Consider the following 18,425-nt stretch of genomic DNA (forward strand, 5'->3'; position numbering starts at 1 on the left):
TGAAACAATCCTATTGCCTAGAACATTGTGAGTGGGGTAGAGAGGCAGATAGATTAAAGATAGAGGTAGATAGACAGGAGAGTGCTATTATTAATTTAATTTTATAGATGGGGGCATTAAATTACTTGGCTTAGGTTTCTTAGTAAAGATTAGGGTTTGTTTCCCAAGACTGGGGCTCTTTACTGAGGGACTAATTGGGTGAATGGACACAGTAAATGGTTCCTGTGACTATATCCTTTTTCAAGTTCCATTGTCAAGATCAGTATTTTCAGGCTGGAGATATAGCTCAGTTGGTGGAGTGTGTGCCTCTCATGCACAAAGCCCTGGTTCAATCCCCAGAACCACACACACACAAGATCAGTATTTTGAATATGTAGATGCATTTATTCAATGGACAACTATTATTTTCATCAGGCACTATTCATGGTGTGAGACAAACTGGTGAATGAGTTAGATGAGATCCCGTTTCATAGAGTTCATATTTTTGTGGGAGGATTACACAATAAACAAGAACCCAAGTACCTCAACATGACAGTTCCAACTTATGATACATGTCAGGAGGGAAACATACAGTATGAAATGATTGAAAAAAAAAATGTTTTTTCAGGGATGATCCCCCTAAGGAAGTTTCATTTAAGTGGACACTTGAATGGTCAAAAAATGACTGGAACTGAGGGGTTTCCTTACATGTGGGACTTTCAGTTTTAAAATTAGGACAGTCCGGGGCAAATAGTATCACTTGCCCAACACACGACTGGTTTGTATTTTCAGAAGAGAAGAACATTCTAATAAGTGGATGAAATAATGTTAAAGCAATAATCTAGCCAGGGTAATGTAGAGAAGGGGAATGTTGTTGAAATGAGAACAGCTATGTTGATTAATGTTGTAATGTGATGGGGCTCATTAGAATATTCTAAATTTCTAAGTCTGAAAGTACAAAAAAATAAAAATAAAAGAATGTTTTTGATTATTGTATGGAGAAAGGTTTGTAAGGGGTAGCTCAGGAGAGATGTGGTCACAGTTCAGATTAAGCAAGTAATTGGAAGGGGCTTAGGTGGTGAGAAGCAGTTAATTGGGGGATATATTTTGTATATAAAGCAATTAAGGGGATGTAGATTTTGTGGAGAAGACTGGATTTAGATGTTTTAATATTTAGAGTTCAACAGAGAAGATGGAACAGGACAATCCACGAAGGAAGAAGCCAAACTAGCAGAGTATGGGGGTGCTGAAAACCAAGATAATAATCAGGTGACTCAAGAAGAGAATGGTCAGTCATGGAATGTCCTATGGAGAAGTTGAGGCCAGAAGTTGAGGAATAAGGTCAGATCATCAAGTCTGTGGGTGAAAGGAGAAAGCCCAGGAAGAGAAAGTATGGACAAGCTGGACTCTTTTTTGAAGAGTTTTACTGTGCTTTGAAAAGGGAAGATTCTGTAGTCATCTTCAGTAGTTTCTTAGTTCATTGGAGAGATTTTTAAAACATGAGAGAAAATTTAATGTCAAAATTTAATGTGCTTTTCACTACTATTGGAAAAAATAAAAGAAGAAAAACAACAGGAGACACTGGAGAATAGTTTTAAGCTGATGGAAAAGACATAGTACAAAGGGAAAATCCGATGATGCAAAAGAGGTAATTGCAGGGGTGAAGCCCTTGAGAGGATAAGAGAGATTGGCTTTCAGTAAGGAGTGGTGAGATTTCAAAGTAGCAGGAAGGGAGTGGTGAGATTTCTGAGTAATTGGAAAATACAACTTGTCTGATGGAATTTGATGGGGACAATAGGAGTCCATCCTTCTGATTGCTTCTAGTTGCTCCATGAAGTATAAGGTGCGATCTTCAGCTGACATGTGAGTGTGAGGAGGTTGGAAACATTAATCCTAATATTTAGATTCCATTTTTAGTGCTGGATTCCTTTTCATCTTGATTTTTTTTTTTCTCTTTAGGAAATCTCATGTGCTGTGCTGGGAAAGTAGGAGTGGAGCACAGATTAGTTCTTTGATTAGTACCTGGGGAACTTGTTTAAAATATAACTAATCAGGCTCCACCCTGACCCTACCAAATTATAATTTAAATGGCTAGTTACCTTCAGACCTTTATTGTTCAACAAGCATACCAAGGCACAGGATGCTGTGAGAACCTCTGCCTTTGCAAAAATTGTCAGAAGAAAATCCATCACTAGCTAGAAGCCTAGGGAATTGGGATAGGAGGGAGTTGAGGGAGGTATTAAGGGAACAAACAATGTAAGGAGATCTACTTTGGTTGTTGGCTGATTTCTAGGATGCCACACAGATTTTAAATATATGGAATTTAGGTTGGCTTTGATTACACTCTTTAGTCTGTGGCACATGACTCATCTTTTTTAAAATTTCTTTTTTATTCTCTTTTATTTCTATTTCCTATTTCAAAACTCCCTTTCCCCCATAACAAATCTAGTATGTTTGATATACATCCTTGTTTTGTATATATATAATTTACATAGATAGAAAGCTTATTTTGTATCTTCTTGTTTGGGGTACTGGAGATTGAACCCAGGAGTGCTCTACCATTGAGTGACATGCCCAGTCCTATTTATTTATTTGAGATAGGGCATTGCTAAGTTGCCCAGGCTGACCTCAAACTTGTGATATTCCTGTTTTATCCTCCCAACTAGCTAGGATTACAGATGTGTGCATGTGTGCTCCTGTGCCCAACTTGTATCCTTTTTTAAAAACAAAAAACAAAAAAACAAGAACTGGATTTTAAAATGCATCTCTATTTTTAGGTACACCTAGTTTCCTGCTTCTTCCAACTGCTGGATGGTAGGTAGTACAAGGACTAAATGCATCTACCATCTTTTGTTTATCCACTCCCCAATCATGGACACAAGATTGCCTCAGACTTCCATCATTTCCATCTAGTCAGTCTCCTCCTTTTGGATATGTGACATTTCTTTCTTTCTTTTTTTTTTTTTTTTGGTACAGTGGATTGAACTGAAGGTCACTTAACCACTGAGCCACCACCCTAGTCCTTTTTTGTATTTTATGTTGAGACGGGGTCTCTCTAAGTATTTATGGTCTCACTAAATTGCTGAGGCTGACCTTGAACTGTGATCCTCCTACCTCAGCCCCCCAAGTTGCTGGAATTACAGATGAGCGCCACCACACCTGGCAAGAATACGTAAAATTTCTTGAAGATTTACTCCTCTAGGAGCTAAATCACAGGGCATAGTATATAGCTACATTAATTTGACCAGGAAACTCTAGATTGTTTTGCATAAGATTGCATTGGTTTCCTTCCACTAACAGGCATGGGCGTTTCTGGGGTCTTCCCACATTTAGTATTATCCAGTTTCCTGGTATTTTCCCATTGAATCAAATTAAGTATTATTTCATAGTCTATTAAAACTTATATCCTTGTCATTCTAAAATGAGTTTGAACATGCCTTTAGATGTATTTGCTGACCTTTAGGATTTCTTCCGAAAATTGCCTATTCATATCCTTTGACTATCTTCTTATACATTTCTTGTTTCTTGCTGATTTGCAGTACTTTTGCAAACCATAGAAAGTAATGATTAAACGTGAAGGCTAATCATTATCTTGATTGAGTTTGGAAGAGAAGTGGAATCCTGAAAGGCAATACAGGGAATCTCAACTGCATTGTAATATTCAATTCTTCAACTCAGCTTGAAGGTCAGGTATATTTATTGAATTACTCTTTTTCTTTTTAAATCTTATGTATTATGTGGTTTTTAAACAAATTCTACATGTTAGAATTTCTCAGTATTCTAAATCAGTGCTTTTCAAAGTGTGGTTCCCACAACAGTAGCATCAGCTTCACCAGAGATGTTGTTAGAAATTCAAAATCAGGCTGGAGATGTTGCTTAGTGGTAGAGCACTTGCCAAGCATACATAATGCTCAGGGTTTAATTCCAAGTATCAAAAAAATAAATAAATAAAAATAAAGAAGAAGAAGAAAAAGAAGAAGCAGCAGCAAAATCAGTCTGTACTTCAGAGATCTGAACTAAGAACTCTGGGGTGGGGTCTAGTAATCTGTATTTTAACAAATCTCCCAATGATTTTGGGCAAAGTTTTCAAAATATTATTGTAGGCACACATTAAAACAATTTTGATGCTACCTTAAAAATAAGAAATTACTAGACTGGGGATATAGTTTAGGTGGTAGAGTACTTGCCTCACATGCACAAGGCCCTGGGTTCAATCCCCAGCACTACCCCCAACCCCCACCTCCAAATGACACTGTTGAAACCCTCCCAACTGTTCTGCCTCCCCCCACCCCATATCTTCTGTATTTTATATGGGCTAAACTCCAAAATCCTGTTATTTATTGTTTATACAATACTATAGCTTTAATACTGACACACATAAATTCATCACTCTCTTTAATTGAAAGTGACATCTAATTTCTATTACATTTTGATATAGCATATCTAACATTTATCTTTTATAATTTAATGGCAAATTATCCAGTTGTTTTTGCATGTGTGTTCATTTCTATGAAGTCAAGAAATCCCTTTAACAATATTCAATCAACTTTTATTACAATTTCTTATAATTTATTAGAGCTAGAGAAATTCATAGAGCAGTTCAAAATTTCTCTCTCTGATGCTCCCTCCCAACAAGAAACCTGAGAAACACTGCCTCTGAGCAACAAGTCATTCCCAATGGTAAACACCCCAGCTCATATTTCAAAGAACCTTTAATGGTAATGATTAGGCACAACTGTTGCTGAGATAAGGGCCTGAAAATTTGCATGTTCATTTAATGTCAGCAGATTTTAAAATGTTTCCCCACTATTTTGCAAAATAATTTCAGAGATAATTTATCTTTCTGTCTAACTAATCTCCATTTGGCTGAATAAGTTTAGCTTGGGGTAAACTCTAATGCAAGTCAAGTTTATGTGTGACATCATTTCTTCTTTTTTTTTTTTTCTTTTTAGCCCCCTATCCAGGCCTGCCTCTGTTCTCATAGTAGGACTTTCCCACCAGCTTCTTTACTACAGCTATGGCCCTTTCTCCAGATTGTCTGTCAAGGTGACCTCACAGTGTCCTAGAGTTGGGATGGTCATCTTCCCCTTCCCCTTTCACACTAACAAAAATGAAGCTTAAGGATCCCTGTTTCCTCAGAGTTCTGATCTACTGACAAGGGTATAAAGTAGAATTAATCAACTCTGACGATTGTGTTCACCTGTGGTTTTCACACTTCTACCTCCCTTTTTTTTTTTTTTTTTTTGTGGGAAAGCAAGTAACAAATTTATGCAGGGTTCAACTAATTCTGTTGAAGGAGGGTTGCTTTGGGAGGAAGGAAGCTGATTCTTTCCTCTGGGAGTGAAGAAAGGCAGTGGTTCTCTATCTGGGGAGCTTTGAAAACCACCTTGATGCAGCCTGCAAGGTTGGTGCACACCTGCAATCCCAGCTACTCCGGAGGGAGGGGTGGGAGGATTGCAAGTTCAAGTTCAAGGCAGCCTCTGTAGTTTACTGAGACCCTGCCTTGAAACAAAAAGAGCTGGGATGTAGCTCACTGGTAGGGCACCCTGTGTTCAATCCCCAGTACCCAAAACAAAATATATTCACGTCAAGACCCATTATAGGAGATTCTGATTTAATTGTTCTGGTCCTGAGCCTAGACTTTGGGAGTTAAAAAAGCTCCTAATATTCTAACCTTATTATGCACTAGAAATACATGGAAGGTTTGCTAAAACAGCATTACTGGGATTCACCCCAGAGTTTCTGGTTCATGAAGTCTGAGATGGGGGCAAGATAATTTGCATTTCTAACAAGTTCACAGCAGATACTGATGCTGCCGTTACAGGAACCACATTGTGAGAACCACTACTATAGTGAAAAATTGAAAAGCACTGTTAGGTGAATTTTTTCCCTTGCTAAGAATATACTGCCCTGTCCCCTTTGAATACTATTTCACTTTAGAATGATTGAGAACACTATTCTGCTTAATTCATTCCATGTTATCATTAGTGCATGAAAACACCACTCATTTTAGATTTATTTTAAAAATACTTTTTATCTTAATTTCTAATCCCTACTCCCATTCTCTCCTCTCCCAAAGGTACTTTATGTAGCTCATTTGATATGTTACCTTTTATAACTATATAGAAATACAATTTGTTAAAAAATTCCAATTGAAATGCCAATCCTAAGAATTAATAGTCACAGAGCTTTTGCTTTGAGAATTTAATTCTTTATTATTAGTACTTTTTTTTAACTGATTGAACAATCGTTACTTTTTTTTTTTAAGCAAAAAACAGAATTCAATGATCAGAAAGCACTATCAGGAATCAGTTAATACAAGACACTAGTTTCTTAGTTTCAAAGCACTTTAAAAAAAAAACCATTGGCGAGCAGGAAAGGAGATGGGGGATAGAAGCACTTCATAATAACTAGAATCCCGTGAGTGTGTATGCCATATTTGGAGGAGAATTTTCAGTCTGGAGTAGCTTGGAGGAACTTCAAGTTACACAAAGGTCCCATGCTGCTAAGACTGTCAGATATTTTGTAGACATTCTTTGATATCTGTGGGGGATTGGTTCCAGGACACCCCTCAGAATCTGCAATGTTCAATTCTTTTGTATAAAATTATGTAATACTTTTATATAACATGCACCTATCCTCCTGTGTACTTTAGACCCTCTGTAGATTACTTAATATAATGTGAACACTATGTAAATAGCTATTATACTGTAGTGTTTATGGAACAATGACAAGATAATTACATGTTCAGTACAAATGCAGTTTCCCCCACAAATATTTTTTATCTATGTTAGTTGAATCCATGGATATAGAACCCTGTGATATGGAGAACCAACGGTATTAAAAAGTTATATATTTATTATTATTTATATTATTGATATGATGACATCTTTTAAAATAAATAATAATTAAGTTTGCGTTTTCTTATAGGGATACTTATTGTCTATAGAGTAAGCAATTCTTTTAGAGCACATCTTATCCTTGAGGTTAAAATAGTTAACACAAATAGTGTAGTGGGCAAACAAAAATCATTCATAGATCATCTTTAAAACTGGATAAATCATGTGGATAAAATATAAATGGTGATTTGTTTCCCATGGGGTTCCTGGGTTTAGATGTTTTCTAATATCACTATTCTAATCCAATCTTTTTATATAATCCATTCTCTCGGCAAAATTAATGAGAAATACCTTAAGCCTTTGTGACTGGTTCTCAAATACCAGGAAAGCAGAGTGATAAAATGACTTGTGCCAAAAATAAACATACCTATTGATTTTAACTAGCCGTAATGTTCTGGAAGGCTGTCAGCTTTCTGATCTTTTGATATGTGTGCAGCACAATCCTGATGATGAACTCATCAAAGTTACTGTTCCTGATGTTGCTCTAGGTATACTTATTTTTGTAAATATTTTCATATTTATTTGTATTAACATTCAGTTTACCTCACAATATCACCCTTTAAGAAATCATAATGACACATATACAATTGACCAATGGCACTAAATTTTAGTTATGGAATAAGTGAATTTTATTCACTGTTTAATAAAGGAAAAAAAATGTAAAAATATATTTTTTAATACTTGCAAATTGTCCTTTGTCCACAGGGACCATGTTTTCTATATCTTATTGCCTAAAGTACTTGGTTCAATGCGATGTATAAATGTTGTATAAGTGCTGTTTGCATTGAACCCCCTATTTTAGGAATGTGAGTATATTTGTGTAGTAAAGGCCTCTGTGTTATTCTTTCCATGCAGTGGAGATCTATCATGTAGAAGCTCTGCTGTCAAATTCCCTCAGAAAGCCACCCCAACTTAGAGTTAACCTGGATTTGGGAAAGACTGCTTGTGGTACTACATGTGGTGGGAACATATATTTTTTGTTCCAATTACACTGTTGGTAAACCTACTCCAAAGTGAGACTTTTTCCATAGTTACTATACTTACTGATATGTATTCAATTTGTTATGGACTGTGATTTCTTTTTTTCTCTTGAATATTTATTTTTAAATTGTAATTGGACACAATACCTTTATTTTTATATGGTGCTGTGGATCGAATGCAAGGTGAGCACTCTACCACTGAGCCACAACTCCAGTCCTGTACTGTGATTTTTTTTTTTTCGTACTGGGGATTGAACTTGAGGCAAATCAACCACTGAGCCACATCCCCAGACCCATTTTGCATTTTATTTAGAGACAGAGTCTCACTGAATTGCTTAGTGCCTTGCTAAGTTCTGAGGCTGGCTTTGAACTTGGGATCCTCCTGTCTCAGCCTCTCCAGCTGCTGGGATTACAGGCGTGTGCCACCATGCCAGTTGGAAGCTGGACTGTGATTTCTGCATTTAAAAAAAATGCTTAATGCTTGCTCAAGAATTCACTATATTTTATTTCTATAGTTAAAAACAAACAAACCAACAAACCCAGGTTTATGTCCTGACACATTTCTTAATACAATTGCTTATCAATCTGTTTATATGATTCCTATTCCAGCTTCACAAGGTCATTTAAAATTCTAATCCTGTCCTTCAAAAGTAAGGAACACTTATTCCAATTGCTATTATCTGTCAATTTAATCATCATGTGCTTTAGTCCATCAACCACACAACAGATGTTTCCAAGATGAAGCAATGCATATTATAGTTTGGTAAGCACTATTCCTTGAACAATTTCAGTATGAATTCCCAAGCAAACTGTATTTCAAATAATTGTATACTATCTTTTATTTTCATGTAATTGTGCATATTACAAAATTAAGATGTTACTGATGCTAAGATTTATGTTTTGTTGTTTTCTTTAAATCTATTAATTCTTTTAAAGCAGAAAATAAATGTGTTTAGATTTTGATGCCTCTCTCAGATTAGGAATTCAGAGTTTAGTGGCATATTTTTGTGAATACACCTACCTTTCCTATTACATAGAATGTAGGGTTGTCTCAGGAATGTAATATATAAATTATTAATCAACTAATAAGTAGATATAACTTGATAATTATAACAAAATATCTATTCTTTACTATCTTATTTTTTTCAAATAATATTTTTTGATAGCTTGTTTCCAAATAGACTTCAATCTATTGGACTTGGACACAGATTGAATATGGTTATATTTTTGTAAAACTCATAACAATGAAATATTTAACTCTAATCAGTTAGGACTGATTATTTTTATTCTTCAGCTTCCCCTCCCTCATTCTTACCCTTCACTTGGGGGCAGGGGCAGACATTGGCCTAGGGCATTTTTGAAATCCAATTAAAGAGATGGTGAATATGAAATATATTTTTCTTTGGGTTTATTGGGAGTTATTTATTTGGTTAGTTATTACATGTGTACATGTTCAGTTAAGTGCCTTGGTAAAGAAATGACTTCCAGAGATAGTCCTACCATCTACCATGCCATGCTGACCTGTGTATGGCATGTATGGAGACAGGAGCAGGTTCTGTGTTCCCTGTGCAGGTAGTGTGTGGAAGAGATTAAAAATTTGAGAGAGAAGGATACAGAAGCTAGATTGTGGAAAATCTGATAGCCATGTATATAAAAAGAACTTGATGAAGTTTTCCCAAATTTGACAATATCCCTGAAAATTTGTATGCTTCACTAACATCAAATTATGATACCAGCAGGATGCGGTTTTGCACACCTGTAATCACAGCGGCTTGGGAGGCTGAGGCAGGAGAATCACAAGTTCAAAGCCAGCTTCAACAACTTATCGAGGCCCTAAACACTTAGCAAGAACCTGTCTCAAAATAAATAAAAAGGACAGGTGGTATGACTCAGTGGTTAAATGCCCCTGGGTTCAATCCTAAATACAAAAAAAAAAAAAAAATTATGAGACTAAAGGAAAATTTAAAAATTTTTTTTATTACATATGCTATAGGAAATACTTAATTTTATTTCTATTTTTTTATTAACTTTGACAAAAATTGTCATATGAAGAGACAATCAAAAATCACATAGCCAGAAAAATGTGAAGATGAAAGTATAATAGCAATGTGACAGAAACTTAATAACAATACAATGTTCTTTTTTTCTTTCTGGATTTTGTCATCTCTATATAGGAATTCCGAATTTTAAAAATATATAATTGTGTGTTTTCATTCTAAACAAGTGTTTTCTTTTGTAATTTAAAAGTTGTTTTGAAAAGAGAACTAGATTATATAAATTCTAGATCTCACAAAATCTGTATTTGCCCATAATTCTACACATTTCCCAGTGATTAAGCCCTGCCCCACCTCTTGCATGTGATTAGTTTAATGGTGGACAGCCTCCTCCCCTGAGGGCTGTGAACCAGGAAACACATGACCACAGTTGTTGCTCACAGGTGTCTGAGGTGTAGAGGGAAGCCAGTCCTAGAGGCAAGTAATATAGAGAACCTTGGAGCCTGAGGCAAGTGCACTTGAATCCTAACTTATCTTTGGGCTTCCAGTATAGAAGCACTCTAGTAATGCTTACAATAAAATAAGAGTTTGAAAGAAAAGCAAATCCTTATATTTCATTGAATAGATAAAAATGCAAAACGAGGCTAAAATGAAAAGAAATATAGAAAAATAGTGCTCATATTTCTAAGAGATACGCTGTGTATACAAACTATTCTAATCATTAAATCTTTGATTCTTTTAAATATTGAAGCTATCAGTAAATATCAATTTGGATGTTTTAGGCTACTAATGTTGATTTATTTAAAAGCTGCTAATTCATTCAATATGAAAGTATAGAAGACTAGCAATAAGAAAAAGTGGATTCATGCATACTTTCAGAAATTTTAATTTTATATGATTCATTCTGGTTATTTTTCTATATACATATTTCATTTGGGAAATAAAGACTTTATCATCTTTCTATGCAATTTTATACTCTGTTTTTTCTTATTCTATGGATCCTGTGGTATAGCACAGAAGGTCCCCATGTTTTAAAGATACAGAGGTCTCCTTTTACATGGTGGTCTATATGAATGGCACCTGTTTGAGGTGTTGCCATGAGCCACCTGTGTAGCTGTACCAGGCAGCCATTTGTGTTGGAAAATCATCCTTCAAGGTAACCTGCAGTATCTTCTTGGCCCATCCATTTAAACTACAGATTTTGGGGGGATTCAACCTTCATGCCTTTTTCTCAGGCTGGCTTTGTCTGTAGCTGTGTCCCACAGCTCTCCTCTTACAAAGTTACACCTACACCTTTTATTCACCTTGGGATAATCTGCTGACTCCAGTGGATGAAAAGAGTGCTAAGTAATTAACCTCATGGCTGTTTTAATGATCGCATTTCATCGTTACATCATTTTGTATGGTTCCAATTTTACTTCCTTCTGCCAGTTTGTTCGGATTGATTTTTTATCTGCTCATTTTCAGGAATCCATACTGTTATTATCCTTGCCCTATCTTGAGCAACAGTTAATCTTCATGATTCTAATTTTCTTTTTGTCAGAAAATGAAATATTGCTCTGAGTCCTAGAAAGGTATCTAAATAATGGTGAAGAACCAAATTACATAATCATTTATAATGGCAAAATATCCTATTTGTCTAATAGTGAAAATAATAACTTATGGTAACTGCCGACATATTTTTACGCTAAATTTATAATTTTTAATCTTCTGAGTTCCTGCCTCTTAAGCTCATATTTTATGAACATAGCATGTGGGTGAACGAAGGATTACTCAGAATAACTGAATCTCACTATCTGTTGATAGGGTGAACCCAGAAACAATGGACTACCATAAAATACATAGCTCTCTCCTCCGCTTTAGGTTCATAAAATTTTTAATTTCCTAACTTTTATGCAAACATGGTTGGCTACTAAAACTAGACTGTAGAGAAGGGTTGGCAGACAAAGCAATTTCTTAAAAGGTTACATTGCTTCTTCATAGAGGGAAGATAGGGCAGAAAATTAGAAGAGAGAGGGAAGCCAGGATTGTTAGGAAAAGCGGCCGGAGAGGCTAGGAGGGAAAGAGGGTTAATAGTGACAGGAGCCAATCAATCTGGCCAATACTTTTGCTTAAAAGTTTGAGAGATATTTATTTGACGTAGGAAATGAAGATTTAAGAAGCTTGATTTTTTGCTCTATCATTTATCTTGCAATCAGACTATTTCAAATATTAAATGTTATGAAAGAAGAGATTAATTATTGTTTCTTGAAACCCCAGAGACCTTGGATACTTGTCTAAATAATATGAAGGGTTTGTGAACCTATTAACAAATATTCATGAGACCTGTTCTTCATTGCCAATCCTCCAGGGAAAGTGCCATCAAAGGTATATATTAATCCTATTTGTCAAACAACTTGAAGGGAGCAGAAAATGTTTACTGTCCTTAAGTTTTCTGCAGTATGACCTTCTGTGTCACTAACGTGTTTGAATTTTGTGAGTCAGTAAGAATTTCTGTGGTTCACTGGGCTTTATGAACCAATGTACAGGACTGGGTCACCCAGCATCCACTCTGCAGCTTTAGAAGGGGAAGAAGGGGGAAGTGGGGAAGCCACACTCACCTCTCTGATGCCTTCCTTCCTCCTCCCGGAGCCATGCTCCTGGCTGGGGAGAAAGGGTGAATAGGATCCTCCAAGAGCTGCTGTACTATCCACAACCCACTGGGTTTCTTTTATGAACTCTTAGATGCTTTTCTAAATCCAGCAGAAATATGACTCCCAAGCCCGATCATTACCCTGTGGTCAGAATTTCAGCACATGAACTGGCACTGCTGCTGGGAATTGTGAGTCACTCTTTTTAGGTTCTTCCTTGTGTTAAAGCGAGTCTCTGCAGAGGAAAAAGAGCAGTCTGTCAGGTGAGCTCATCAATGTCATCATCACTGTCTCAGCACTAACTTCCTGAGAGACCATGCAACGTCTGTGAAAAGAGCCCTTGTCAGATTCCAAGAATATTATTGTCTCATTATGTACCATAACTAAGGTTTCTAAAATTCCCAGAGCCTCATTTTCCTTGGTTAAAATGGAAATGGTTCTTCAGAGTTGGCACTGAAACTTAAATAGCTAATGGATGGGAAATGCTATGCAGATTAAGATGAAAAGAAAAACATTTTTATAACACTGTAGACACTATATTACGCATGTTTGTATTGTTTGAATTTTAAAAGTATTTGATGTATCTACAATATAGTAGAGAAGAAAGGAATGACTCATATAATAGTAGATGACTATTCATTAGGTCATTTATTCACTCAAAAACTTTTGTTGGTGGATGTTCTATGCATGTTCTGTGAAGTACAGTGAGGATACAAGGCTATGTAAGATATATGGGGTATCCTTAAAGAGTTTAATATCTGGGAGGAAATATCTTGGACACATGAACAAGCAACTCAAAATATAGCACATGCTCAATGTAAAATGTGTACATGAAGTAATGGCTATGACAGTTGAAAGCAGACTTATCCTGCTTACTGTAGAAGGAAGGTAATGAAAGCCAGTTTCAACATGTGCTGAGTACCTACTCCATGCATTACCATAGGTATTTGCATATTCCATGAGCACGCCCTGACAGAAGGGACTGTCTGAGTCAAAATAGGAAGGTAAAAATCCATATACAAGGCATAACAGGAAACAACTGGCTCAGGTGAAGCAGTGTCCTAATAAAGGAAGATAAAGTGAAATCTTTTTGAAAATGTGCCTAAGTGTAAGTTTATAGATGCCCTTAAATATAAGGCCAAAGTTTAGTCTTCATCTGGCAGATAATACAAATTGTACATTCCTTGGAAACCTTTAAGAAGAATAAAAATATATTTTGAGAAAAACATTTTCTTTTTCTGCTCACAGACTCATAAGTGGGCCACCCCTATGAAGAACTGGATTAGCTCTTAATATGGAAAAGATCATGTAAGCATTCTTCATTTTCAATAATAGAAATTCAACTTTGTTACCAGCTCATTTGGAGCCCAAAGTTTCTGGAAATGTCTTAAGGCAATAAAATATAGAAGTTGATGTTCTTGGTAACAGTTTTTTATTTGCTGGCACCAAAAGAGGAGTTTAAACCATTGATAATTGAGAAAGACTAAGGAATATTTTGTTTCTGTAATCATCCAAGTCAGTAGAGCTCAAACTTGAATATTTATATCTTTTAGGTCCTAGTCAGGAAAAAACAAACAAACCAACTCACACTAATTATTTTAAGAGAGAATTTGCACAGGGGATTGGTTATACAGTTATTAGAAAACTGAAAGGGCAAAAAATCCCTTAAACTATAGACGGAGCAATGGCAGGAAGCATTCACTTGGCCTGGGTGAGCAAGGGGGAAAGGATGGGGTTGTAAGAACCTAGACACATGCTCAGAGGAGGAATCTGTGAAACTGGTATCCAGGCCCCTGAGGCAAGGAAATATTGATGGTGGTTATGAATCCAGCAGAGCTGAAATGCAGACTTTAGAAGATGCTGGTGCTCGGAGAGCCATGGGGTTCGTTCTGGGATATGTGGCAGCTGGCATGAGCTGCTTCTGGAAATAACTAGAAAAGCTGGAATGAAAACTGTGACTGGTGACACTGACAGGAGCAGATTGGATGGAGCACTTTCTGTCTCCTTTCTCCAGCTTTCTGATCTTCCACTAGTGTCCCCTATTGTTGGAATTTTGAGAAGAGAGCTGGGGAACCTTAAAATGTGGTTACAGTTTTTTTTTTTTTTTTATAGTGGGGGAGGGTCTTAAGTTTTTTGAGTTCTTTATATAGCTTGGAGATGAGTGCTCTATCTGACGTGGGTGTGGCAAAAATTTGCTTCTAAAATGTAGGCTTTCTATTCACTTCATTGATTGTTTCTTTTGCTGAAAAAAGGTTTTTTAGTTTGAATGTATCCCATTTATTAATTCTTGATTTTATTTTTTGTGCTTTAGGAGTCTGGTTAAGGAAGTCAGGGCCTAATTTGACATGATGAAAATTTAGGCCACTTTTTCTTCTATTAGGCACAGGGTCTCTGGTCTAATTCCTATGTCTTTGACCCACTTGAGTTGAAATTTGTGCATGGTGAGAGATAGGAGTTTAATTTTCATTTTTCTGCATATGGATTTCCAGTTCTCCCAGCACCAGGGGAAAAGGCAGACTTATTCATTGCTGGTGGGACTGCAAAGTGGTGTAGCCAATATGGCAAGCAGTATGGAGATTCCTTAGAAAACTTGGAATGGAAGCACCATTTGACCCAGCTATCCCACTCCTTAGTCTATACCCAAAGGACTTAAAATCAGCATACTATAGTAACGCAGCCACATCAATGTTTAGCAGCTCAATTCCCAAGAGCTAAACTGTGGAACCAGCCTAGATGCCCTTCAATAGATTAATGGATAAAGAAACTGTGGTGTGTATGTGTATATATATATTTTCATGCCCCCCCCCCCAAGAATATTACTCAGAATTAAAAGAATAAAATCATGGCATTTTCAAGTAAATGGATGAAGTTGGAGAATATCATTCTAAGTGAAGTAAGCCAGTCCCAAAAAACCAAAGGCTGAATGTTCTCTCTGATAAGTGGATGCTGATTCATAGTGGGGAGAATTGGAAAAATGGAGGAACTTTGATGGGGCAATGAGAAGGGAGGGGTGAGGAGGGGCCATGGGGATAGGAAAGATGGTGGAATGAGATGGACATCATTACCCAAGGTACATATATGACTGCACATATAGTGCGACACTACTTCGTGTACAACCATAGAAATGTAAAGTTGTGCTGCAATTGTGTACAATGAATCAAAATGTATTATGTTGTCATATATACCTAATTAAAATTTAAAAAAATGTGGTTACAGATCTAGCTTTAGCATCCTGAGACCCAAATCATGTGTGAATTTGTACACAGCAGCACATGTATATGATTCACCAGGATAACTTATTTATTCCTGAGATTCATACCTGAAATTCTGATTCAGAAGTTTTAGAAAGGGGCCCAGAAAGTGTCACCTTTGAAAAGGAACTTTGAATAATCTGATGCTGGGGATTTTCAAAACATTCTTTAAAAAAATGCTGTTCTAATTTCTTTAAGCTAAATCCCTGAATAATGTTAGAGCAAGAGCCTGTGAAGTGTTTAATTCTACTTTCTGATATAGTTAGCCTCATGAATTAACTTTTTTTTTTGTTTTTCCACTTAAAAATGTTTATATGCTTATATTAAAAATGCCACTATAGTGTTTTTTAAAACAGCAAATAAAAACTTTGGCCATTTTGATATTCAATGTTTATTATTCTGGCATTCATAATTATTACTCCTGTGGTTTAACATGAGGTATGTGTGTAGGGCGCAGGGGAATCTATCTTTTCACATGTACTTGTATTTCCTTAACAGAGCAAAGTAGAGAAATGATACTTAGATTTTTTCTTTTGTTTTGGCTGCCTGGAAGCTCAGTCATTTAGTACAGTTGCATCCAAGGCTTCTATTTTAATCATTTTATTTTTATATTTTCCGAACAAGTTGTCTCATGTTTTCTTCCTTGAAACAGGCTGGACATAAGTAAATACATATAAAATTTAAAATTATACCCATTTCCAAAGCACTTTTAAGATTAGTACCTTAGAGTCCTTCACTGATTAATACAAGATATAAACAAGGCTAAAGCTGATGTCTTTTAGAGCAAATGTTTTTGTTGTGGCAGTTTTGGAAAGGTACTGCTCTTAAATATTCACATAAATGTATATCATTAATGTGTCATTCAGGCCTCCATACAGATTTGTACTGCAGATTAAAAGCCTGCTGCAAAATTCTCCCTTTTGCACATCTAATTTATTTCTACTACTTTTGTAGTCCTTTTTTAGAAACGTGGGAACAACAGCAAGATTTTTTATTTTTTTTTTGCTAGGAATTGGTGATTATTTAGAAATTCAGGCTTATACTCTAACAAGATTTAATGTTCATTTTTGAACATTAAAATGAACATGTTCATTTTTGTTTCATTATTTTTCATAGTTCTTAGCAATAATAATTGATAAATCTCCTGAGGGCTGAGGCCAACATGTCTCAACATTTACAAATAAGAATCACATAAACATCTAATGGGAAACTAGTCCCAATGGCAAAATCAAGGAAGACTGAAGATAAAAAGAGAATGCACATAGAAGAGACAAGTACCAATGCAATATCAGAGTATAATGGTGTTAGAGACCCAGTGGTTAATTTTTGATGGACAACTATAAAGTTACTTGATCTGTAGTTTCAAATATATTGGATTCAGAGATTGAGGTTCTTCCATATATTACACGTGGGGGATACATTGAATCATTCCACAGGATTATATTCTTACAGGGTGGAAATGAAGGTCTACTGAGTTTTAATGTGTTGAATGTTTATTTCTAGTCCATTTGTCATAGTGAAGCATGGTTACAAATGCCTTCAATCTGAACTGGATGTACTTTATGATTTATTAATGATTAATTTTTAGGGGCTAGTAATCTATTTTTAGTGCCTTTTCATTATTTGTTTTCAGGTTAAGTGTAATATTTGGAAGTTGCCTATAGTTCGAGCATTGATTTAGAACTGTCACACATGAATTGCTTAATAGCTTATGTGGATTTTAGGGGACTGACCTGCATTTCATTTTCATGGCCTACATTTTAATTCAATTGAATCACATAATTAACTGTAATTGAATCACAAAGCAGGAAATAAGTTTGTGCCAAGTAAAAGGGAGAAACTTGGCATATACAGTGTCTTTACCCTGTTAGCGGAAAGTCAGTTCTGGTAAACCTGTCAATCAGTTTACCATTAGTGTTTCCCTCATCTGGTGAGGAAAGACCAGTACAGATCTATGACTCTGACCAGTAATTGTGAAATCCAAACAGCTATGAAAAGAGGAAGTATTTTCTGCACTCAAAACCTGACCTGGCCTGACCTGAACCTATTAGCAGTGAAACTGTACTAAACTGATGTGTGACTTTTATAGTCTTTATTTATCCCTTTTATGGTGAATATTCATATGGTTCACTGTGGAAGTGTTAATGTGTTTGATAAAATGTTAATGTGTTTGATAAAGGAAAACTGCTCAGATCTTGCTGAAGGTATACCATAACATATGGTATGTGTATTCTGCTTTCTTTCTGAAATCTGAAAGGGCCTAAATTCCAAAACATATTAGTCCTTGATAGTACCTTTCCTTTGAACCCAAATCTCTTATTGTGGATTTCTCAATATTGAATTCTTTACTGTCTTTTCTGGTGCAGTTTCCATGTGCATTGATACATTATTATTGCAAACATTAAAGGCAAAACTTTGCCTTCATCCTCTCTGTTGTTGGTACATTGTAGAGGCTGAATGCTTGCTGCAAAGAGCCTTACATACAGATTTAGAAGACTTAGAATCAAATCCTGGCTAGGCTGCTCACAAGCCATGTGACCTTGGAAAAACTATTTAACTCCTCTGAGAATTACAGTTCTTTGTACAATTCTGATGCTAATATCTACATCCTCACTCCCCACTTTTTTTTTTTTTGTCTCCACCTCAAAAAAGTAGGAATCCTAATTAGGTAGAATATGGTCTTTATCCTTCA

At 35.9% G+C, this 18,425-nt stretch overlaps 1 long non-coding RNA gene across 1 annotated transcript; it reads right to left on the reverse strand.

Moving 5' to 3' along the window:
• Positions 1–359: 359 nt before the first annotated feature.
• On the reverse strand, positions 360–12,709 carry LOC143401287 (uncharacterized). The gene is made up of 2 exons (XR_013091628.2): positions 12,453–12,709; positions 360–1,956 (listed from the first exon to the last, which is right to left on the reverse strand). It is a non-coding gene; the product is annotated as an uncharacterized LOC143401287 (long non-coding RNA).
• Positions 12,710–18,425: the final 5,716 nt, after the last annotated feature.

The sequence above is a fragment of the Callospermophilus lateralis genome, chromosome 6, assembly GCF_048772815.1.
Source record: "Callospermophilus lateralis isolate mCalLat2 chromosome 6, mCalLat2.hap1, whole genome shotgun sequence".
NCBI lineage: Eukaryota > Metazoa > Chordata > Mammalia > Rodentia > Sciuridae > Callospermophilus > Callospermophilus lateralis.